Source organism: Apis cerana, linkage group LG1, assembly GCF_029169275.1.
Source record: "Apis cerana isolate GH-2021 linkage group LG1, AcerK_1.0, whole genome shotgun sequence".
Lineage (NCBI taxonomy): Eukaryota > Metazoa > Arthropoda > Insecta > Hymenoptera > Apidae > Apis > Apis cerana.
In genome coordinates this window covers 1,253,139-1,279,475 of record NC_083852.1, presented here as the reverse complement: position 1 = coordinate 1,279,475, position 26,337 = coordinate 1,253,139, and the positions used below count along the sequence as shown (strand labels likewise).

Here is a 26,337-nt window from a genome sequence, read left to right as displayed (position 1 = left end):
GGGCACGCTCCCAACCTTAAACCTTCTTCTACGCCCGATAATTTATGGGGTGCGAGAGAGGAAACGTAACCACCATCTCGCATAATACCGGCCCAGACGCCTCCCCACGACCCCCCCTCATTTGCATAGAGCTGGCCCAGTCGACGACCACGACGAGGACGAACAGATTAAACGCTCGAGATTTCGTGTTCTCAGCGACGACACCGCTGCTCACGCGGAAAATTCTCCTCTCCTCTTCGAGAAATCAAGAGTTCGAGACGAGACTCTTCTGCAAATTTTGGCAGGAAGTGGCCATCGTTGGTTTTTCGAATGACGAGAGAGATAGACAGATAGAGAGAGGAGAGAAAGTTGATTGAGATTCTTGAAAATTATCGTATAATCCTTTCCAAAATTCAATTCTTCGATCCGAGTGTACACTCTTATCTTATCTTATGACATTGTAATTCTTGGACTTGACTGTACCAAATACACCGAGGAAATACAAAAGTTATAGAAAATTAGCTGTAATCTAGATTGAGATAGACAGAGAGGAAAGAAAATTGATTGAGATTTTTTATAATCCTTTCCTAAGAATCTTAAATAAAGAAGTTTGTGATACAATTCTTATCTTATCTTATCTTATAATTCTTGGATTTGACTATACCAAATACACTGAGGAAAAGTTATAGAAAATGAGCTGTAATGAAGATTGAGACAGACAGAGAGGAAAGAAAATTGATTGAGATTCTTTATAATCTTTTCTTAAGAATCTTAAATAAATCTTAAATAAAGAAGTTTGTGATACAATTCTTATCTTATCTTATGACTTTATAATTCTTGGAGTTGACTATACCAAATACACTGAGGAAATACAAAAGTTATAGAAAATTAGCTGTAATCTAGATTGAGATAGACAGAGAGGAAAGAAAATTGATTGAGATTTTTTATAATCCTTTCCTAAGAATCTTAAATAAAGAAGTTTGTGATACAATTCTTATCTTATCTTATCTTATAATTCTTGGAGTTGACTATACCAAATACACTGAGGAAATACAAAAGTTATAGAAAATTAGCTGTAATGAAGATTGAGACAGACAGACAGGAGAGAAAATTGATTGAGATTCTTAAAACTTGTGTATAATCCTTTCCAAAGAATCTTAAATAAATCTTAAATAAAGAAGTTTGTACAATTCTTGGATCCGAGTGTACACTCTTATCTTATAATTCTTGGACTTGACTGTACAAAATACAAAAGATTACAGAAAATTACGCGTAATGGACTTTCTGAAAGAAGAAACGGAAAATGTCCACGCATTTTCGCGCGCAAGCATCGTTTCGCTGTCGAGAAAAAGGAGACAATGCAATAATTCTCGAACGTATAAACACGAATACAGGTGTAATTACCGTTCAACTGACTGGTCAAGAAGAAATAGTAATATTCCCACAATCGACAGATATTCTCACGAAATGTCGAGAAGGAACGAAACGGGAAGTCTTTGAAAAAGAAAAGAAAAGAAAAGAAAAGAAAGTGTCGTCGAGAGTCTCACGGGTGAACAAACGAAAACGCGCATATCGCGTATTTTCTCGCCGTCTTTCACGTTAGATACGAGAATAAATGGAGGGGGAAGGATTTGCATGAAGCTAGAAACATTCAGAAACAGCTGTGTTTGGCCGCGTTACGAAATCGCGAAGGATTTTCCCAGGAGGAGACCCCCAGCGAACACATCAAAAATTTCTCTTTTTATTCAGCGAACCTGTCCGTCCAATGCTCTCCCCTCCCCTCGCAAGGTGGCGAACGGGTTCCTAATTCTAATCTATCTGCAAAAGAGTGCAATTAAGATAAGATAAATAAATAATTATTTAAAGAAAAAAAGGAAGAAACACTTCGATATTAATTTTAAGCGATATAAGAAAATGGAAGGAGCGTTAATCAATGGTCTTTTTAATAGAATCATCTTGAAAGTAGAAAATTTCAAGAAAATTAAATTATTAGCTTTTGATAGATCATAAAATAAATATCTTGAAGCAAGGTGGCGAACGGGTTCCTAATTCTAATTTATCTACAAAAGAATTATCTGCAATTAAGATAAGGTAAATAAATAATTATTTAAAGAAAAAAAGGAAGAAACACTTCGATATTAATTTTAAGTGATACAAGAAAATGGAAGGAGCGTTAATCAATCGGTCTTTTTGATAGAATCATCTTGAAAGTAGAAAATTTCAGGAAAATTAAATTATTAGCTTTTGATAGATGATAAAATAAATATCTTAAAGTCAATATCGAATCGAAGTAAAAAACACTTCGATATTAATTTTAAGTGATACAAGAAAATGGAAGGAGCGTTAATCAATCGGTCTTTTTGATAGAATCATCTTCGTTGAAAGTAGAAAATTTCAGGAAAATTAATTTTAAAAATTAGCTTTCGATATAAAATAAATATCTTAAAGTCAATATCGAATCGAAGTAAAAAACACTTCGATATTAATTTTAAGTGATACAAGAAAATGGAAGGAGCGTTAATCAATCGGTCTTTTTGATAGAATCATCTTCGTTGAAAGTAGAAAATTTCAGGAAAATTAATTTTAAAAATTAGCTTTCGATACATCATAAAATAAATATCTTAAAGTCAACATCGAATCGAAACGACGGAGGTCGAGGAAAATTTCGGTGAAGGTGATTGAGTTAAAGAGGCCAGTTTTGCAAAGCCAATTATATATTGTCCACCAGTTGCACGCGTCTCTCGGCGTTATTCGGGACAACAGTTCGCCCGGTTGGCCAGCTCGTTCTTCCCACGGTGCGGTCTCCATCTTCGACGACAACCGGTCAGCAGATGAAGTGGCGCGCTACGTGTAGAGGCCTCGCGTCTCTAGGAGCTGGATCTAGTCACCTGCGACACCGAGAGACACCAGTGGATCGATTTTGCAGGGGATCCTCGTCGTGAACGGGGTTGCAGCGATAGGACGAACAATGAAGGAACGAGGAATTAAGAGACAGGAAGAACGACTGCTGCAGAACTCGGTGCACTTTCGACCCCTTTCCTTTCTCTTCTCCAATGGACAAAGGGTTAAGTTATTTTGAGATATGCTCATCCTTGTGTTCGAATTTCTTAGGGATAAAGTTTTAATCATCGAAGGATCGATCTTTTGCAGATAGAGGGTTTATTTATTTTGTGATATATTTCTGAGTATTCACCCTTGCAATAAAGTTTTAATCATCGAAGGATCTTTTTGCAGGTAGAGGGTTAATTTATTTTGTGATATATTTCTGAGTATTCACCCTTGCAATAAAGTTTTAATCATCGAAGGATCTTTTTGCAGGTAGAGGGTTAATTTATTTTGTGATATATTTCTGAGTATTCATCTTTGCAACAAAGTTTTAATCATCGAAGGATCAATCTTTTGCAGATAGAGGGTTAATTTATTTTATAATTCCTGACTATTCACCCTTGCTCTGTCGTCCAAGGTTTTTTAGCTAAAGTTGTAATCAGTTTAGATAAAGTTGTAATCATCGAAGGATAATTATCTTTTGCAAATTAATTTATTTTGTGATATATTCCTGACTATTCACTCTTGCAATAAACTTTCATCGAATCAATCATCGAATCAATTTTTTGCAAATAAAGGGTTAATTTATTTTGTGATATATTCCTGAATATTCACCCTTATTCTAGAGTGATTCGTCCAAGGTTCTGTATTTCTTAGCAATAAAGTTGTAATCATCAAAGGATCAATCTTTTGCAGGTAGAGGGTTAATTTATTTTGTGATATATTCCTGACTATTCACTCTTGCAATAAACTTTCAATCATCAATTTTTTGCAGATAAAGTGTTAATTTATTTGTAATATATTTCTGACTATTCATTTTCTAGAGTGAAATTTGTTCAAAGTTCTGTATTTCTTAGCAATAAAGATTTAATCATCGAAGAATCAATAGTATTCCTTGGTCTAAAGTGATTCATTCAAAATTCTGCAATAAAGTTTCGATCATGAATCGAAAGATCGATCTTTTGGAGATAATTTATTTTTAATACTGATATTCACCTTTGCTCTGTCGTCCAAGATTCTTATTGCATTTCTTAGCAATAAAGTTTCGATCATCGAAGGATCAATCTTTTAGAAATAAAGGATTAATTTATTTTTAATATTAATATTCACCCCTGCTCTAACGCGATTCGTCCAAGATTCTCCAACAAAGTTTCGATCATCGAAGGATCGGTGAAATTGTGAAAAATTTGTCCGATTTCCTTGACTTTTACTACTTTTTCGACTTTCGTAGGGAAAAAATGCCTCTCTCTCTCTCGATCAAGTTCAGAAATTTGAAACGAATTCTTCGAATCTATCTTCTCTTTGGATGACGATAAATTAATCCTCCGCACCTTCAAGATTTCTACTATACGCGATGCAAAACTAATCTAAAACGTTATTCATCGATTATCGATCGTGTATCTCTCCGAGAAAGAAGAAAGAAAAAGAGAAGAAAGAATCCGGGATTGTTCTAAGAAAATCCCGTTTCATCCCGTTTCCTTGGAACACGGCACGGATTTTAATGCCAGCTTTGATCCAGCTTGTCAGAAGAAACTGGCCTGCCCCATATTTATGAATAATTCAGGCTGTATCGGTGTACGCACGGGAGAAACAAATTAATGGCACGAATGTGCAGAGAGCGAGTCAACGTCAAATGCCTTTCTGCATATGCATATCGACGTCGCGATGCGCAGGTGCAATTGCGCACACGCGATCCACGGAAATCCCCGATCTGAATATCAAAGATGCCGACCGAACCGTCCTTCCTTCCTTCCTTCCTTCCTTCCTTCCTCTTTTTCTTCTTACCTCGAACGAGTAACGTTTCAAAAGCCTGCACGAAGGGAAAAGAGAAGAGAAAAGATTCGTCCCCCCTGCTCGATTCCTCTCGTCGAAACGTTTCGTCGAATTTGGAAGGAAAATCCGCGGGCAGGGAGGAAAGAGGGACAGAGGAGTTGTCGAGAGATTCAGAATCTCGCGGCGTAATACAGATATTGAGTTCACGCCGCGCGGATAGCGGGGCGCGGGTTGGAAGAAAAAGGAGAAAAAGAGAAAAAGAAAACGGTGGCTAATGAATTAGCGCTGTCCAGTATCGTGGAACGGGTCGTGCCTACGTGCGACAAATTATGCCGATCGTATCGTAAAATTCTATGGAAACGGCTAAATGCTTATTAGAGCCACATACGCGGGCGTAGGTGCAATATATCACCAAGTGAACCGTGACGACATTTATGTTTTCATACTTCTAACGATCAAAGTCATCATTTTTTCACGGTTATATTGGCATTCCACCATCCAGCCAACTGGGTCAACCCAGTGTTCTCTATCTTTTGTCGCCCCCCCCTCCTCCTCCGTGGAGGATCAATTAACAATTTCCCAGATAATTACACGGCCCACGATTCTCGCGGGGTGGAGCCGAAGAAACGATTCGGAATAGGCCTCGCAGCGAAGACGAAAATTCTTCAATCTCACGAAAGTTCGCCGATTCGAAGACTCATTTATTACCCGATTTTATGAATTTTTAAGATCAATCGACTCGAATTGACCGAGTTAAACAGTAGCATTGTGAACAAAGATTCAAACAGAAACTACGTATATACGCAGGTGGAGATTCTGCTGGTCGAAACGAGAGAAAGAAAATCGAGGCGCGAGAATCGGTGATCCACGTCTGTGCGAGGCAGCAATCGATCGGGGCGACGTCCGTTTCGAGCGGCGATCCCCCTCCCCCTCTGCCGACACCCGAGTTACGAGCGAGACGTTAGAGATCGTAGAGACGTTAGACACGGCGATTGGCTGCCGTCGGGCGCGAAGAGGTTGGGCCCAGGTGGGCCACCGGTTCGCAGGGGGGATCCAGGATGCGATTGGCAGCGAGGGAAAGCGGCGGAGGAAGGGGCCAGCTTTCTCTCTCTCCTCTCCTTTTTCCCTCCAAATCTTCTCTCTTATCCCAAAGAAACAAACTCCTTCCCGTGCTTCTTTCCGTCGGGGGAGGGGAGGGTCGAAAAAGCGCAGAGGAAGGAAGGAAGAAGCGCGCGGAAACTCGCCTCACCCCTTCCCCCACAGGAATCCAGTTCGGTCCCCTGACCACGGCCAACTCGGTCTCGAAAGAAGAAGAGATTCGCCTAGGAGCGCGCGCGGGGAGGGGAGGGTTGGAGGAAGAAGGGAGCAGAGCGACGCGGCCGAGAGATGGATGGAGAGAGGGCCGTGGAAGGGGGAAGGAGAGAGAGAGAGAGCACGCACACACGGCATCCTTGGTCCGGAGCCTTCCAGCCGCCAAGTGAAGCGGCCGAACTGGTCCTGGAACACGGTGCAGTGCTCGAGCGGATCGCGGCGTGTCTGCTCGTCCGCGGGTGCTGCTGCTGTTCCGGGGCCCGGCCGGGGCCTCAGTCGTTCGCCGATCCCCCGACGAGGAGGAGGCATCGAGTTGTCCTAGGGCAAGGTCGCGGTCCGACATCCTCGCCCTCGCCTTCCTCCTCGTCCGATTCGCGACAGTCCTCCCCCTCCCCCTCCTCCCTCGCTCCCGCGAGAACAGGAGGAGAGGAGAGGAGAGGAGGCCGGGTGGAAAGGAAGGAAGGAAGGAAGGAAGGAAGGAAGAAGACGGAGGAGAGAGGATGTGCAGTGAGCGAGGTTCAGTGAGCGACGAGACGGTTCGAGTAGTAATCTAGCGATAAGAGTTCTTTGGCGAAGAAGAAACGAAGGAAGGAAGGGAAAAGAGGGGGAGGGAGGGGCCGAGGGAAGGAGGATTTGGCGAGTCCCTGCGAGCCGAGAGGAAACGTGTGCGTATATATGATCGATCGATAAACAAACCAAGGGAATAATGTCTACGCGGAGGACCGTGCGCGCTGTTTTTCGAGGAACTGGACTGGATCGAGGAAAAAGGAAGAGAGAGGAAAAATTACTCGGACTCGACGATCGAAGGACAGGTGTCGGGATTTCGGTGGGCGCGAAAGCGCGAGTTTGTCGCGGCACGTGGGCGAGCGACGGAAGTAACGTGATCCGGAGGAGAAGTGTTTGAGTATCGTGCGTCCTAAACTGGATAACACTCGGTGGGGAGAGGAAAGGGATACGAGGTTTAACTTTTTTTTTCTCTTTTTTTTCTTTTCTAAACCCGTTCGCTGGGCGGGAGGGAATTTTGTGTCGCCGAGTAGCAGTGACTTCGTCGTCGCAAGATTCCAGGGGCCTGGTAACTTCGATGCGTGCACAGACGGTGGATCTCCAGGCTGGCTGGTAAGTTTCGAGTAAGTTCTATCGGAAACAACTCTCGATCGTGTTCCCTTTTTCGCGGAAAGTACGTATTGTTATTCATTAGAAACGTTCTTCGACCTCCTATCCGTTGAATTCGAGTCCGGCGGAAAGAAATCCGCATAATCCTCTGATCCTTTAAGAATTTTTGCGACCTGAATGGAGTACGAGGATAGCCAGATAGGATTCACCAGCAATTACAACGATCGTCGCGAAAGCACACGCACACATCTGCGAGGCGAGCTCTTGAAACTTAATAAACCGCGATAACCCATCGAAATCCGCTTCCTCGATTCGTTCTTGCTTCATATATAAATATATACATATATATATATACACACACGTATACACGTAGTCTTCCCGTTCGATAAATACGCTGGCAGATACGATCTCGATAAAAATACGATCCCCGTGGCTCGAGATATACACCGCTGTCGACAGTAGTAACAAGTCATCTTTGTCGATCAATCGGTAACCGGTATGATACAGCATTCCGTGCATCCCCTTCCCCGAGCTATTTTCAATATGATACGTAGGGAATAGCTGGAACCTTCGTCATCAAGATCGTCAGATTAGCAAAAACTGTACCTACCTATCTACCTACCTACCCCTCTTCCTCCTTTATCGCGTTTCTTTGCGATCCACCACGGATCGAGGGGACCGCGACTCGGCGGAGCAACGCGTGGAAATTTTCAATATCTGATCCCGGGCTGAGAGAGAGAGAGAGAGAGAGAGGAGGAGCTTTATCGCCGCATTCCCTTCCCAGACTATTCCGTATTTTTCCGTTTCGCGTGTTCGTTTTATCGTAACGGCCGTCGATCGACCAGGCTCCTTGGCCTGGCTAATTTCCCACCTGTGACCACCTCGTCCTTTCCTGTATCCTTCGATTTCTCCGTGTGCAAGGGAAATTGATTCGTGGGGAATCCTTTCGATATTTCGCAGTAGGTGTAAAAGCTTCAACTTGAGAGAGTAATAGATGTTATTATTTTTCTCTCGATTCACTTTCCAGTCGTTACGTGAAAAATAATACAACCGTCTCTCATACGTTTGAAGTATAAGGTATTGGTGGAAGAATAGGAGCTTATAAATTTGAAGTTTAAAGAAGGTGTTTTTGGAGGGGGAAATAATAGGATACGTTCGAATAGCGAAGCAACGTCGATTATTCGCCAGGTGAAAATTCCGGGGATTGCACGCGCCTACGTCGACCGCGGATCGATGAGAAAGGAGTAGATATCGAATAATGACGCATTGCGACGATCGATTCAAATCGGGGGGAATTATCGTTGCTCCAGCGCGTTTGGACTCGTAATACGGTCCTCGTCTCCTTCATTCTTCCGTCTGTTCCGGTTCCGTTCTCGCTTTGATCAGTCGCGAGGGGAGGAGGAGGCCACGCGTCGAGAGAAACGGTTTCGATCGGGGATTGAAAGGTTGGAAGATGGAAATTTTCTGCGATTTTTGACTCGATTCGAGAGAGTGGAAAGGGGGCGAAACTCGAGCAACGAATCGGTTTAGGGATTAGAGAAATTTTTAGGGATTAGAGAGTTTGGAAAATTCTTCGAAATTCAAAAATTTCAAAAGTCGAAATTTTGGGTTATTTTTGCGATTCGAAATTCTTCGAAATTTAAGAGTTTAGAAAATCGGAATTTTGCGGTTCGAAATTCTTTAAACTTCAAAAATCAAAATTTTGTGTATTTATTTTTGCGATTAGAAATTCTTCGAAATTTAAGAGTTTAGAAAATCGAGATTTTGTATTATTTTTTGAAATTTAAAAATTTAGAAAATTGAAAGTTTTAGTTTGATCGAAATTCTTTAAACTTCAAAAATTTCAAAAATCGAAATTTTGTGTTATTTTTACGATTCGACATTCTTCGAAATTTAAGAATTTAGAAAATCGATGTTATTTTTGCGATTCGAAATTTTTCGAAATTTAAGAGTTTAGGAAATGGAGATTTTGTATTATTTTTTGAAATTTAAAAATTTAGAAAATTGAAAGTTTTTAGTTTGATCGAAATTCTTTAAACTTCAAAAATTTCAAAAACCGAAATTTTGTATTATTTTTGCGATTCGACATTCAGAAATTTCAAAAATCGAAATTTTATGTTATTTTTGCGATTCGAAATTTAAGAGTTTAGGAAATGGAGATTTTGTTATTTTTGCGATTCGAAATTCAAAAATTTCAAAAACTTTGTACTATTTTTGCGAATTTCGAAATTCTTCGAAATTCAAAAGTTCTTTCCGATTATTTTTCCGATTCCGGATCAAATTATTATTTATAATCGCAACCCAATTTATCATTCGATACTCGCCCTTTTCGGACACTGCGTTTTTCTTTCCTTAGAAAATTAATTCAAACGCTTATCCGACGTACAATTTTTCTCCAATCGCAATAAGACAACTCTACTTCTTTATCTCTAAATAAATCCGACGAACGTTGGAAGACTTCCAAGTCCCTAGAAGGAAAAGAAAAAAAGAAAAAATTTCGAATATTTCGCTTGCAACAAATCACGTTCCTCTCCCCCTTTCTATCCAGAAACGAATATCACAAGCGACAAGTTGCAACTACCAGGATAGCCGGATGACAAGCCGAGCCGACCACATCCATTTCGCGTGGATAGATCGGGTTTCCTTCGGCTGTTCTGTTTACTAGATGGCGACGAGAATCGCAATTACCTACGGGCCTATACCCTCTATATCGCGTGTACGAGCAACGACAATACGGTACACCTTCTGCTCACTCCGAGACTCCGCCTTCGATCACCGACCATCACCATATTGTCCTACGCAGCTCGTATTCTTCAACTTGCCTCCAACGATACGCTTTCCTCTCTTAGCTGTTCATCCCGGGCCCTCGTCCTCCCACAACCGATTCTTCCGTTCTTTCGCGTCTTAGCCTCAGTGCTCGCACCCGATAACTCGAGCTCTCGTCCCCTCGGGCAACGATCGTCGTTCCCCGCTTATCAGTTTTTAACAACGGACTGGTTCTCGAGAAAATATTCTTCGCTTATGAATACCGTTTCTTTCCATTCTTTCCTGAATCGAATGTCCGTGTTTTGTATCGGGTCCAGGTGTTTGTCTCTCGAACCAGCGTTTCCAACTTTCTTTTCTCCTCCGACGAGCCTCGCTGCTTCTTCTTTTATCCTTCCTTCCCTTCGAGAAATTATTCTTCCAAATTTGCTTGCGTTTATAAACGATGCAGTTTGAAACCGAGGATGAATTTGACGAAGGTGATTCGTGGAAGAGAATCAAAGTTCGAATTCGAAGCTTTCGTTCGTTCGATTATTGTTCATCTGGGATTTTTCAACCTCGTCGACGACTTTTTGTCAAAGGGGGATGATGTTTCGAGAAACGATATCGAGAAGGGATAGTGGAGAGAGAGAGAGAGAGAGACTAGGGAGCAAGAGAGGGAGCTAGAACCGCTGGTGAACCGGCTACTACTCCAATCGAGGAGCAGCTCTCGAGGTGGAGGAGGAGCAGAGGTAGGAGGTGACGTTACGTAGAAAGAGTTGTGAAACGGGTAAACGCTGGCTTTGCCTACATCCACGTAGGATGTTTCCTAGACACGTAGACGAATCGTGCGTGTACGTGGAAAATGGAGAGCGGTTGGGAGAGCGATCGTACGACCAACTTTTCCAACGATGCCGCAATAATCGTACTACACCCTTGAATCGGCTTCGTTTCTCGTCGAGTCGTTCCACTTGTCGTCCAAACTTGACTCGAGGATCGTGTTGTGTTGTGCTTTTCTCATGATTTTGGATGAGTTTGAACAGAGTTTGAACAGAGTAACGAACGTAGTTCTTTAACAGTTTTGAAGCAGTTTTATCTCGAAAATATTTCTTTTCGATTTTTGCACTCATCATCTAAACTCGAGGATCGTGTTGCATGACTTGCATAAGTTTGATAGAGTTTGACGTAACAAGTGCTAGTCCTTCAACAATCTTGAAACAGTTTTATCTCGAAAATATTTCTTTTCGATTTTTGCACTCATCATTTGTCATCTAAACTCGAGGATCGTGTTGCATGACTTGATAAGTTTGACAGAGTTTGACGTAATTCTTTAACAATCTTGAAACAGTTTTATCTCGAAAATATTTCTTTTCGATTTTTGCACTCATCATTTGTCATCTAAACTCGAGGATCATGTTGCATGACTTGATAAGTTTGACAGAGTTTGAACAGAGTAACGAACGTAGTTCTTTAACAGTTTTGAAGCAGTTCTATCTGCAGTTCTATCGAAAATATTCTTTTTCGATTTTTGCACTCATCTAAACTCGAGAATCGTGTTGTATGACTTGGATCTTGGATAAGTTTGACGAAGTTTGACGTAACAAATGCAGTTCTCCAACAATCTTGAAATAGTTTTATCTCGAAAATATTTCTTTTCGATTTTTGCACTCATCATTTATCATCTAAACTCAAGAATCGTGCATGATTTGGTAAGTTTGACAGAGTTTGACGTAACGAACGTAGTTCTTTAACAGTTTTGAAACAGTTTTATCTCGAAAATATTTCTTTTCGATTTTTGCACTCATCATTTATCATCTAAACTCAAGAATCGTGCATGATTTGGTAAGTTTGACAGAGTTTGAAGTTTGACGTAACGAACGTAATTCTTTAACAATCTTAAAACAGTTTTATCTCGAAAATATTTCTTTTCGATTTTTGCACTCATCATTTAATCTAAATTCAAGGATCGTGTTGTGTGACTTGGATCTTGGATGAGTTTGACAGAGTTTGAACAGAGTAACGAACGTAGTTCTTTAACAGTTTTGAAGCAGTTTTATTTCGAAAATATTCCTTTTGGATACGACTTTCACTTACCGACAATCGTATAAATAATATAAATCGTATAGTTTCCAAGTTTCGACATTGGATAAACTTCTTTGGCCTTTCTGTGATCGATCATCGAATCGCAGAGAGATAACAAAAGAGATTCTATACAGCGTGCAACGTGTCAATTTCTGTTCTCTTTTTCATCGCTTTCTGGAAATAATAAATGGATTTTGTTGCTCGATCCAGTGCCGCTTTATCACTTATCGAACTTATAAATAAATGAATATCCATCTTTCCATCGAATTGCTCGTAAACGCAATTTATATCGCGATGAGTTTCGACGAGTTTTAGATATCGATCAATCGATCGATCTTGATTTCATATCGAATTCTTTCATTCTCGAACTTTTATTTTTCATCCCTCGATTGAAATTTAACATTGTCGAGTTCCAAACGAGCGTCGGGATTAAGCCATTAAAACCTTTTGCTTCTTGCTGACAGAATAGAATGGAAATATCGATTCATAACTGGTTGTTACGTGACAAGTATACGCGACAAGTAAACATCGGACTTGGAAGATATCCTCCTCGAAAGGAATGCTGTCTCGATCGGGCTCGATAGAGCCAAGATACAATCGTATGATACACGATACGATTAATCGAAAGTTTCACTTTCGCCCGAAAATAAAATTAATCCCCTTCGAGTGAAAAATTCCATTTCATTAATTGAATTAAAAAAACAAAAAGAATACATCTCCATTACGATACTTTAGTAATTAACTTACGCTCGATTTTCCTTTCCTTTTTAAACATTTCGTCGGAATCGAGCCGAAATTCGTCGAACGAAATTTCCTCTTATACTCTCCTCTCCACGTTCTTTAAACGCGCCGCGCGCGTCAACGATTGGCCAACGGATCGAATTTTTCACGCCGCTCCTCTCGTGAAACGAGATTTTATTACGGGCGCGTTTCTCGCTTAATTTCTCTCGTTTTAATCTCCGGCCAGATTCCACCGGCAACCTCGTCAAAACGTGCAAACGTGAGCGAACAACAAGCGCGTGTCTCCCCTCTATCCCTCCCTCCCCCCTTGTAGAACCCTCTTTTTCACGTAGATGCGCTCTGGAACGGAATCCAGTTCGGTCGATGGCTTCTCCGGGAGGAGACCGCTTCTTTATCTCCTTCTTAAAAAAAAAAAAAAAAAAAAAAAAGGAAAAAGGCCAGGGCGTGTCCGAAATAGAAACGAGATAATCAACCGGTTATCTCTGCTGCTCCGTGCCACCGTTTATTAAAGGGCTGTTTCGTCCCGCCCGGAAATCGGCCTCTTGTCGATATATTTATTTAATATTAATTATAAATTGCAATTGTAAACTATTATTACGAGCCTTCAATGTTATCGAATTGATAAAATTATTTATTTTATAAATTGGTAAAAATATTTACTCGAATAATTAATCTTTGCTCTTTCATCCTCTATGAGCTGTTTCAGGGAGGAAATCGGCCTCTTGTCGATCGTATATTTATTTAGTATCAAGAAAATTGCAATTGTAAACTGTTATTATGAGTCTTCAACGTTATCGAATTGATAAAATTATTTATTTTATAAATTGGTAAAAGCATTTATTGGAATAATTAATCTTTGCTCCGTTCATCCTCTATGAGCTGTTTCAACAAAGAAATCGGCCTCTTGTCGATTATATATTTATCAGAAAAATTGTAAATTATTGTCCATTGCGAGTCTTCGACATCGTTTTATCTATAAAATTATTTATTTTATAAATTACATTTTTATAAAAGCATTTATTCTCAGAACAATTAATCTTTGCTCTGTTCATCCTCTACGAGCTGTTTCAGCAGTGAAATCGCAAGGAAATCGGCCTCTTGTCGATTATATATTTATCAGAGAAATTGCAAAATATTGTTCACTGCGAGTCCTCGACATTATTATAGATATAAATTAGTAAAAGTATTTAATCCAATAATCAACTTAATCCCTTTACTCTGTCGCTCTCTTTACTCCTCACTGTTTCATCACGTGAAACTCAGTCTCTCGTCGATTATATATTTATCAGAAAAATTATTTTATAAATTAAAAAGCATTTACTCGAATAATTAATCTCTGCTCCGTTCATCCCGTTATTAAAGCGTGTTTCAGCAGTGTCATCGCGCAGGAATCAGCCTCTTGTCGATTACATATTATTCATAGTATGAGGAAAATTGCAATTGTAAACCATCATCTATTACAAGCCTTTCACATTATTGAATTTTACCTATAAAATTATTCATTCTATAAATTAGTAAAAGCTTTACTCGACTAATTAATCTCCTTCGTTATTAAAGAGCCGTTTCATCCCGTGGAAATCGTATATATATTTATCGAATCGTTTTATCTTAATAGAATTATTGATAAAAGTATTTAATCGAATTTAATATAACTATGAATCTTCACACGCTTTCACCATTCAACGATACGATGAATCTGTGTAGATGCACAATGCTCAGATCAATTAGCATTGTTACGTATATTTCGAGAGATTCTCGAAAGGAAATGAACTTTTTAGAATCGACATAACGCATAGATCGCTATTCAAAGGATCGAATGGCTGAGAATTAAGATTGGCTGCTGTATAGTACATTTCGTTATTATAAAATTTTAGCAACGTCACGAGCGATTGCTCGGGAGGGTATACACGAAATGCGAGGAAAAACTCGGCAGTGCACCGGAGAAAAAGAGAAAAAGCTTGGAGATCGAATAACAGGTATTAGAAGATATTAAAGTTAATGGTTCTGTAATTAGCGGTTCTGTAATTGAAAAATTAATAACACGCCGAGAGTTGAGAGGTTTCGCGTGTAAAGATCGATCCTTATCGAAAATGTGTAAAAGGTCCTCGGTGTACTTTATTTAAATACCGGTCTTTGAATTTAAATTACTTTTTAACGATTCGAAAGGTTCGAATTTGTCATCGTTCCTAATCGATCGATATATACACACATATAATAGTACACATGTCTATACAATGTGCACGTTTATTCCAATACTTGACAGATTTAAAATGACGTTATTATCTGGATATAATATTTCACTCGCTTTTTATTATTTAACGTAATTAAAACGTAAGTAAAAATTGATCAACGAAATTATCCGGTAGCCCATCGAAATAATACGAACCGTATCCGCGTAAAAAAGAAGAAAAAAATATCCGAGAGAAAAATTCAGAGAGAGATCTTAAAACGAGGCTCGATAAAACGGTTTTATTCAGTTTTAATTATCCGGCTCAGGGAAAAGGAAACGAAGATGCTGCGCCCATTCGATCGCATTGGACCTCGCTCACGCTTCCAGGTTCACGCAGCCCCGCGTTTAATTAGCTCCTCGCGTTTTCGTTCCCCTTATCAATTATCCACTTTCCGCGTAATAACACGTGTTATCCTCGACTGGACGGTAACCGGACAGATAAATATATTTAAGCGATCAATCAGAGCTATATACGTATGTATACACGTATATATTTATATACACGTATATACGCGGAAAGGCACGGCGCGCACCCGTGAGAAAACTTGTGCGCGATCCTCCCCTTCGTACGATCTTCCGTTGGACGGGGCGAGACGAAGCGGTTGCCAGTTTCCAGGAGCCGGGCGCACGGGGACAATGGAAACACGCGGCACCGCGCGCTCTCAGTTGCGTGCCGGCCTGTTATGTAGGTGTCAACACCATTCCGAGAATCGTTTTTTGCCATCCTTCCCGCTCGACCGTTTCTTCTCCTCTTTCCGGCGCGGAGGAGAGAAGCACGATCTTGATCCGGCCCATGGGATCTCTCACCGACACCGGCAGATCGGTCACGCCTCGCCACTCCGATATCCACTTCGAAATGTCCCGTACGCGGAGCATTCTCGTTCGTTGCTCGGCCAAGAATTTGTTCGCCGATCGTATTAGTGTAATCGGCTCCTCGTGTTGTAAATATTTTGATTCGATGCGTGTTCGGCGTATTTCACGTGCTTGAAAGAAAAATTCGATTGGAAAATTTAAACTTCTCGTTGATTCGACTATTGAGCGATTTATAAATATTTCGAAGGAACGAAAGAAAAATTTCATTTCAATCGAGTTTCTCGGATATAACCGATCAACGGTTGTACATCGATCAATCGGTTTCAATCGTTCTACACCTGGCCACGCGTTCCAATTTCTCTGCCCGGCCGACTCGGATTTTTGTCCCGGAAGCGCGCGCGCCCACGCTCGAGCCGAGAGAGGCGACAACGATCTCGTTCGTCGAGTTGCGCAAGCCGGCCCACGAGTGTCGCCTCGCGTCGTCACGCGACCATCCCGTGGAACGAGTTCGTGAAAATTTTTCGATCCTCTTCGACCGAACATTTCTGCGTGTTGGCACGCGAGAGCTTTGCTCGAGTTCGTACGCGATTAAAACCAGGTTCCGTTTCTGGTTAAGGTCGGCGAGGATGTGACGTTGTTGCTGTGGTTTCAAAGAGTGGCGTCCGTGCGATTTCGTTTCGAGATATTTCATTCATGTTCTCGCATTCCGTCGTTGTAGAGGTACGAACGTTTAATCGATTAAATTTTGTCGAATAAAATTTTTGTGAATAGTGTTTCGTAGAATCGACGAGAGCACGATTCGAACAGGTGAGAGAATATCGACGAGGTTAGGATTCGCGTTGTTGCGATTTTAGAGAATGGCGATCGCGCGATTGTCCAATGTTGTCGATTAAATTCGGGAATCAACCATCAAATTTGTGCGAATATTGTTTTAGAATCGACAAGAGCGCTATTCGACTAAGTGAGAGAAGATCGACGAGGTTAGAATTGGTACTGTTGGAATCTTAAGCAGCGACGATTTTGTTCCAACACGTTATTCTTGTGTTATCAGATAACGATATGATACAAGTATTTAATTGTACATATCGCTTCGATTAAATTTTATCAAATTCGGGACTTGGCAAAAATTAAAATTGAACCTTGAAATTCTCTTAGGAGATTCAGAATGGATTCAAGCACAATTCGTACAAGTGAGAAATATTGATGAGGTTAGATGCTGTTGCGATAAATGAGAAATGACGACGATACATTACAAGTGCGATTTTGTTTGAAAAGTGCATCGTTCTTGTTCGTTGAATTTTTATAAATCTTATTCGAAATCCAATGAAATTTTTTCGAGCAAAAGTTTTTCAAATAATTGACTCGAATAATAACTCGACCAATATTGCGAAAATAAATAATTCGTTGGCGATTATTTTGTTCGATCGCTATCGATCATGGTAATAGATTCTCACCTGTCTACACGCACTTCAAACAAACGTACGAATGCTTTTTCATTATCGTACGTTAACGGGTGGAAAAAAATACGTCGATGGATACGTTTCGACGTATTCGTAAAAAAAAAAAAAAATACACGCACACAATCTAACAGCATTTTTCACAGGTCGGTCACTTAACGATTCATTTTTTGCTTCGTTTCGTTCTGTTTTTTTCTCCCCAGCCTTGTTATTTCAATACACAACGTAGCTCGACTTGTTTTTCTACGTCATTTTAAAATCACCACGATGGACCACACACCGAGGAATTATTACTTTTTCCATCGAATAGAGACGGTATAATGTCGCTTAATATCCGTATTCAATACGTTATTACGCGATTCCATAATGATCGTATTTGCGTCAACGAGATCGAATTCCTCGCGGTTTCGCGTTCGTACGATACGTTTCGATAATTATACGATTTAAGCTTCTTTCACGACGTGCAACATAAGTGAAATATCGTAACAATTTATCGCGCCCGATTTTTTCCCCCCTTTGCAACCAGATATTTGGACATTGATGAATTTTCGTCACTAGAATTAATCCAGATCGCTATCGATCACATTCTATTTTCCACTTCTTACAAACGTTCTCTATTCAAATTTTACGTGTTAAATTATCTATTTTTCCCCCCTTTTTTTCTTTTGTAAAATCAATTCCGACAGATATGCGGGCAGCCGATAGAAAACGAAGGCGATCGATAACGTATTGTAAATAATGAAAATAATTTATATTCCCCGATATTTTTCCACTTCTATTAACTAGATAGGAAAATACATGGACGTAAGTAGGTCGATCGAATCAATTCGCGATCCGCATTGATAAGAGCGACCAAATATTTCTAGAGTTAGATGACTAATAGTTTAGAACTGGTTTTTTCTAGAAAAAATTCCAATTTAAAATAATTTTCTCCCTTTATAACTATCATCAATCTCTCCTTTCCTTTATTCTTTCTTCTTTTTTTTTCTCTTCTTCTTCTTCTTTCATCTCCACAAAATGACGACTCCAATGGAAACATCCGTTCCGATTAGACGGTCCATGGCCGTCACTCGACATCCGGCCAGCATGAGAAATTGAAAAGTAATGAGACGAGATATATCCGGGTAATGTCAGGATCGTTGACGGATAGTGAAATTACGTATCCAGGCGTATGATCGATTATTATTTTTATCAATGACAAGACACGTTAATTATTCGCTACTTATTTATCCGTAATAGGCGGACAAGGAACGACTTTAAACGGTTTCTAGACATCGAAAATTGATCGAAACAGATTACACTCGCGCGAATCGGCCGAATGGACAGATACGTATGGATAAAGTTGATACATCACGCTCGTGATAATTCTCATTTACCAGATATTTCCTATTAAACGGCGCGATAGAGGTTTACGTGTGTATAAACTCGAAGGAATTATTGATGATCCGGTGGATGAAATATCATGCGAATATAACGCGTTTAAAGTAATTTGATGCTTGGATAAATTGCGTACAATGAAAATAACGAGCTCGTAGCTCGAAGATATACGCATTTTGTCGCGTCCAATCTCCTTCAAAAATAAATTTTCAAACGTTCCGTCATTTCTTTCATTTCCTTTTCCACGTAAATTTAACCCTGCTATTTTTCTATACTTAGCGTCATCCGAAGAAATTTCGAAAAACAAATCGAATAATCACCTTTATCCTTTATCATTTCCGATTATAAGAGAAAAAAGAAGCTCGCGTGAGCAAATTAATAGAAAATCCTGGGCGCCATTACGCGTGACACGAGTGCATTAAGTTTCTAGATGCACCTGCAAAGATAGGAGGATCCGTGCAATGCATACGTTACGTCTTACGTGCCTCCTCGTCTTAACACGGCCACCTCTCGGACAGATTTACTGCGCATTTTTCTTCCTATTCTTCTCCCTTACTCGCCTCCGCCCCGAATCCTGTAAAACTCGAAACGATCTCTCACGACCGGATCAAAGGATTTGATTTATAGAGGATCGATTTCTGAAGATCATCGGCCGAGAAGAAATTCATCGATGATCAATCACGGCGAGCGAGATGGATAGAAAGTATCCACCCTCGATGAGACGAGCATTCGAGGCGACGTTGTTGCTCGTTTTGCCATCGACAAAGACGAGATAGAATAGGTATATTCAAAATGGATCCTTCTTGGATCGTTGCCGAGGTCGCAATCCGTCTTCCAACGGGGTTATGACAGGATAATAATTAGTAAGTGGCTACCGATCGAGGCTGACGAACGAGGTAAATAAAAGGAGCGGAGAGAAATGAGATCTCGGCCAAAGTATAAATTGATAGAAGTTCATTACGTCATTACGCGTGAAACTGTTTACCTCACCGAGGTAGCCAAGCGTTGCACAGAGGCGCACTAATAATACGATATGCAGTTACGATTGGCGCAGGTGATCGAAGCTGTTTCTAATCGATTTTGATCGGTGATCGACGAATAACCAGTTGGGAACACTTTTCTCGGACGGAATAATAATGAGATAATAACGTTCGAATCGAACAGAATCGAACAATCTTGATTCTTCTCAAAGAGGGGGAGGGAAAAAAAAAGTTCCGTATATTTCCAATTTATCGACAATTTCCCTTGTTTCCAGTATTTGAAAATGTTATATTTTAAGCTACTTTTAAGAATCGTGAATTCGTTTATACGAAATAATTTTCGGGATGGAGAGAATTCTTTTTGAATTTGATAAAATTTTCGGTTCGAAGACACTCGTAGCTGGTTGGATTTGTTTGGAATAGGGGGAGGAGGGGAATACGGCCCCTTCTTTTCGCTTCGATCCTTGGAACTGTTGCCTCTTCCAGGATTGGATGGTTAACCCCTATGCCCAACCCCTTTTCAGCCAGCCTTGACGACAGCCAGGGGTTACCAAGGGTGTAGTGTCCTGGCCCCCCACCCTGGCAAGGAACATTCCGGTTCGTTTCCTTCTGCAAAGTTAAAAATGGAGAAACAGGGTGTGGCGTGTTGTACGGATCGTATGGTTTAACATATAACGAAGGAAACGGACGAAAAAAAATAAAATATTACGAATAATTTATTCTCGAATTATTCCCAATCTATCAAATTGATAGCGTTTCGCAGAGATACACAGAACGTAATACGAGAATGTAAATTTAACGTTCTTACTTTTTTCCCCTCCACGATGTACTAATTAGCACGAAATTAGTTGAATCGGAAAATAAAGTATCTCCCTGCTATTCGCTCTATATATTTTATCCCTATCGCGATATATAAAGGAAAAAGGAAAAGGAAAAGAAGAAGGAAAAAAAACGATCTTTTAAAATTAATAATCTCGATAACCTAACCTAACCTATAACTCTAATTAGTCGTGTTGCGTTAAATCCAGCCTGTATAAAATATCCCCAAGTGCGCAAGTAAGTAATTCCAACTGCGCAACATTCATTTTCAAGCTTTCCACCCAGAGCCCCACCTTTCTCGGAATCAACAGGCTTATCAACGGCCAACAACTTGAAAGAAGGCGGAACGACAATTTGCGGGGGAATTGGGGCAAGAACGCGCGAGCAGGTTGCAATTTAAGGAAGGAGGAAGTACGTGAGGGGCGAGGGGTACGCGCGAGGCAAATTGATAGAGGATAAGGCCAAAATTATACGATTAGCCGTGAAGCTGTTTGTTACGTCGAGGTAAGACGGCCGTCATATATATATATATATAACGAATGGAAAGAAAAGAGGGGGAAGAGAGAGAGAGAGAGAGAGAGAGAGAGAGAGAGAGAGAGAGAGAAGATAGCGGATGCAACGAGCAATTTGAACGTGTCGAAACGTTTCGACGTCGTTCATTAAGACGGTACGTGAAGCAGGAGAGAGGATCGACGGTGGTGGCGCTGTTGCACGTCCAGGGATCGCCGTTTACCCGAGATTCCATCGATAATCGCGGGTTGAGCGTAGATCGGGCGGAGCCCGGAACGAAACGCGCGACCGGTCACCTCGGCGACCAGGCTCTCCTCGCGCTCCAGGAATTTGTTGCGCGAAACTCTTCCGATCGGGAATTCAGTTGGAAGTTTCATTTCGTTTGAACTTTAAGAAATTTGAGATTTTTTTAAGATGCGAGGGAAGAAAGAGTTTGAAAAGGATGTGATGAATATTTATTTTTAAGATTTGAGATTTGAAGTTTAAAGAGAATTGGAAATGAAGGAGAAAGAAGTATTTTGTATAAAGATTTGTGAATGCTTTTTGATCTGATGATTGTATAATGATTGTATAATGATTGTATCAGAGAAGTTTGGAAAGGGTATGTATGATGGATGAATATTTATTTTATAATGCTTATATTGAAAAAGTTTGGAAAAGATATATATGATGATGAATTTTTATTTTTAAGATTTGAGATTTGAAGTTTAAAGAGAATTGGAAATGAAGGAGAAAGAAGTATTTTGTATAAAGATTTGTGTGAATATTTTCTGATTTAATGATTGTATAATGATTCTATCAGAAAAGTTTGGAAAGTTTGGTATGTATGATGAATATTTATTTTATAATGGTTATATGAAAAAGCTTAGAAAGGATATATGATGATGAATATTTATTTTTGAGATTTGAGATTTGAAGTTTAAAGAGAATTGGAAATGAAGAAGAAAGAAGTATTTTATATAAAACTTTGTATTTTCTAATTTAATGATTGTATAATGGTTATATCAGAGACATTTGGAAAGGGTATGTATGATGATGAATATTTATTTTATAATGCTTATATTGAAAAAGTTTGGAAAAGATATATATAATGATGAATATTTATTTTTGAGATTTGAGATTTGAAGTTTAAAGAGAATTGGAAATGAAGGAGGAAGAAGTATTTTATATAAAGATTTGTGTGAATATTTTCTGATTTAATGATTGTATAATGATTGTATGTCAGAAAAGTTTGGAAAGGGTATGTATGATGATGAATATTTATTTTATAATGCTTATATTGAAAAAGCTTGGAAAGGATATATGATGATGAATATTTATTTTTAAGATTTAAGATTTGAGGTTTCAAGAGAATTGGAAATGAAGAAGTATTTTATATAAAGATTTGTGTGAATATTTTCTGATTTAATGATTGTATAATGATTGTATGTCAGAAAAGTTTGGAAAGGGTATGTATGATGGATGAATATTTATTTTATAATGTTTATATTGAAAAAGTTTGGAAAAGATATACGATGATGAATATTTATTTTTAAGATTTAGGATTTGAGGTTTCAAGAGAATTGAAATGCAGGAGGAAAAAATATTTTGTATAAAGATTTTGTGAATATTTTCTGATTTAATGATTCTATAATGATTGTATGAGAAAAGTTTGGAAAGGGTATGTATGATGGATGAATATTTATTTTATAATGTTTATATTGAAAAAGTTTGGAAAAGATATATATAATGATGAATATTTATTTTTAAGATTTGAGATTTGAAGTTTAAAGAGAATTGGAAATGAAGGAGAAAGAAGTATTTTGTATAAAACTTTGTGAATGCTTTTGATCTGATGATTGTATAATGATTGTATTATAGAAGTTTGGAAAGAGTATGAATATTTTTGAGATTTGAAATGTCTTTTGACTTGATGACTATGATTATATTGAAGAAATTTGAAAGAGATATGTATGATGATGAATATTTATTTTTGAGATTTGAGATTTGAAGTTTAAACAAAGTAGAGATGAAAGATGAAGTATGTTGTATAAAGTTTTGTGAATATCTTCTGATTTTACATTTTATTACATTTTTTACATTTTAAAAATTGGGAAGAGTATGTATGGTTATGAATATTTATTTTTGAGATTTGAGGTTTGAAGTTTAAAGAGAATTGGAAATTAAGGAAAAAGAAGTACGATTGTTTTAAAGAAATTTTGGAAATAGATATAAATATTTATTTTTGAGATTTCAAATGCCTTTTGACTCTATACGTATAATTATACCGAAGAAGTGTATGAATATTTATTTTTAAGATTTGAAATTTAAAAAAGAAATGAAAGAGAAAATGTTATATTTTGATCCGAATAGTACAAAATACTTTCATCTTTTGACTTTCGAAGAAAAAGAAATTTGGAGAGACAAGATAAACATTTCTCGACACTCATTTTATATTTCATCTCTGTCCAACTCTGATCGCCATATTACATTCTTTCTCCGTGCAAAGATGATGCCGTGTTGCCATGTGTTTTTACGAGAACGTTCGACATTTTAAGACAATATAAAACATTGTTCCCTCCTACCGATCGAACAAAATTTACCAGGCTTAGTTCGATTTTCCGTGCAGATCCCTCGATCGAAATAGACCGTGACCACCTCTCGAGAGTGAATCATTCAAGTTCACGCGAACAAGCTGTGAAATACACATTTGAATACGAATAACACGAAGATTGTTTTTTTTTCCCAAGCAACCAACCGAATCATTGTTATTACCGTAAATTGTGATATTGTCCCGATTTTTTTCGAAGATTTCACGGACTGGTGGAATGTTCGGTGCAAGGAATGTGCGAATCCGTATTTCGATCCGAATTGTACAGGTTAAGTGCGCGAAGCAACTCGTCCAACTGTTTTCCAAACATAACACCAAGTGAATTTTCCAAGTTTTCTTAAACTTCTATCGATATACGAGCAAGATTGAATAATTCTGTACGTTTCACTCCTCGTATCGTGTCCTTTTGAAAAATTTTCGAATGATTCGAGTACTCGATCTTATTCTCGGAGCGGGTATCCATCGAGAAATTGCAATTCCATAAAACTAAAACTAGTATAAACATTTTTATTCTCTTTTTCTTTTCTTTTCTTTCTTTTTTTTACCTCGCATAATTCAGAATTGAGCGAGCAGAGATTTCACTGCTGACCGATGATCTAATTGATCGGTGGAGGGGATAGGAAAGGTTTCGCGGTGAGAAATCTCGAGAGGATTGAATACAAAAGCTAGCTAAGTGTCGTATGATCGAAAGCGCGCCATTATCTTCTGGGCGATAAGATCTGGCGACGTTCAATCAAGAGCTTACACGGTGTAACCAATGATCTGGACGGGAGAAAAAGGGGATGGAAAAGAAAGGAAAGAAACGTTCGCCATTTGCATACAACATTGTGCAGCTTGCCCGTAATCCCGTAATCGTAATCCCGAGTGGAACAAATTGTTCTTATCTCAACAATTATGCGCGGCGTATAAGATTTGCGATCGAATTGTTTTGAAAAGAAAAGGGAGGTTTGAATCAAGTTTGAGGCGCGTGGTGTCGTTTAGATTTCTTTTTCTTTACCTCGATTCAATTATGTTATATTGCATTGTCGCGCGCGAATGGACAGACGTAAGCGAGAAACGAAGAAACTCGTCACGAGAGGAGGAGAGATTCGCGCACGAGTCCGAATGGAAAAAACGAAAATTCGGGCCGCTTTAACTTCCACTATAAGAGAAACTCGATACTTTGCGTTAAACTTCACGAACTCTAATGTAATCCAAACCTGTCACGATCGCGACTGAGTGAAACTTAATAAGAAACTCGATATCCGTTCGAACTTCACGAAATTTCACACCGTTCACGACCGCAACGAGTGAAAATTACACGAAAAGGAAAATCAATACTTATTCGATCGAGCCAAGTATAGAGGAAGAAAATTCGCACAAGAAACCACTCTGACGAAAATACATATCAAAATTATAATTATATATAGAAAACTCTAATTCGTCTAATTCTCCATTTTTGAATAATAATTTTAATAATTAAATAATAATTCTCCCTTTTTAATTCATGCTTGAAAAATATCAAAATTATAACTATTTATAGAAAAATTCGTTTAAGTCGTTTAATTCTCCATTTACTTTCTAAAATTCATAAACGATTCCGTTTAATTCTACATAAAAATAATACTTGTCCATTTATTTTTTAAAATTCACAAACGATTCCGTTTAATTCTATATAAAAACCAATACTCGTCCACTTATTTTTTAAAATTCACAGAGAACTTTGTTTTAATTTACACTCGAAAAAAATCAAAATTATAATAATATATAGAAAACTCTAATTCGTCTAATTCTCCATTTACTTTCTAAAATTCACAAACGATTCCATTTAATCTCCTTTTAACTCTATATAAAAACCAATACTCGTCCACTTATTCAAAATTCACAAATTTTCAAAAACTCTCAAAAGTCAAAGGACTGCATTTTAATTCACGCAAGAGATCAAAATTATACAACTTAAGTATAGAATACTCTAACTCTTCGCTCGCATTTTAAAATTCGCGAATCCAAACAACTCGAATCGAATCCGAATCGCGAGAGATTCAAAAATTTTGCCAGAGATAGAAATCGATATCGGGGAGAAAATTCGTATAAGAATACTCGAGGATCGATGAAAGGGAGGGCGAGAGGAATAATCTGATTAATCGAGCGAAGCGACAACGATCGATAATTGGCGTTGCTTAATCGCGACACGGCGAGGCAACGATTATGAGGCGACCTAACCCCTGTTAGGCGGACCAGGCCACGATCGGCCGGGCCTCATGCTGGGCCCACTCCTTATTTACCTCGGCCGCGGTGAGGCAACAACGCACCGATCGGCTTATCTCCATCAATAAGTACCTGTCGGCTGCGCGACGAGCGTACTTCGCCTATATACCTATTATACCTTCCGCCGCTATTTCGTCTCCATTCACAGGGTGATCCGAATAACTCTCTCTTCGAAATCTTCCAAGCCCTAGCGTTTTTCTCTCGTTCGTAACGACTCGTTGTAAATCCCTTGCCTATCCGTCATTTTGCTTCAATTGTGATACAATTCTTTTTTGGAAATTGCATCCAGGAGGAGAAATATAGCATATCTTGATTGACTTTGCTCGAAATATAACGCTCAACGAATGTTAATATCCTCCAACGAGTCCCTTCAGTCGCGTTAATTAACGGTGTAGAAATTACTTTAACGTTTCTAAAATAGTAGCGTTACCGGGTCGGTAATTACACGATCGGTAAAAATGCGTTTTAACACTCGTTTACCAACCGACGATTGTTCCGTAAAATTGGCTCTCGTCCAACGCGTGTATC

The 26,337-nt window shown here is 39.0% G+C and overlaps 1 protein-coding gene and 1 long non-coding RNA gene across 5 annotated transcripts in view; one reads left to right on the top strand and one right to left on the bottom strand.

Moving 5' to 3' along the window:
• LOC108003952 (protein cortex-like) overlaps positions 1-26,337 on the bottom strand; it is a 187,669-nt gene that overhangs the window by 13,634 nt on the left and 147,698 nt on the right. The gene's annotated exons all lie outside the window — the stretch shown is intronic.
• On the top strand, positions 5,771-24,506 carry LOC107992785 (uncharacterized). Of its 3 annotated transcripts, XR_009832316.1 has the most exons (7): positions 5,771-7,224; positions 20,736-21,573; positions 21,664-21,792; positions 21,876-21,995; positions 22,085-22,212; positions 22,300-22,420; positions 22,723-24,506. It is a non-coding gene; the product is annotated as an uncharacterized LOC107992785 (long non-coding RNA). The 3 variants fall into 3 exon arrangements; XR_009832315.1 differs by lacking the exon at positions 5,771-7,224 and having other exon boundaries at positions 16,078-21,573; positions 21,883-21,995; XR_009832314.1 differs by lacking the exon at positions 5,771-7,224 and having other exon boundaries at positions 16,078-21,573.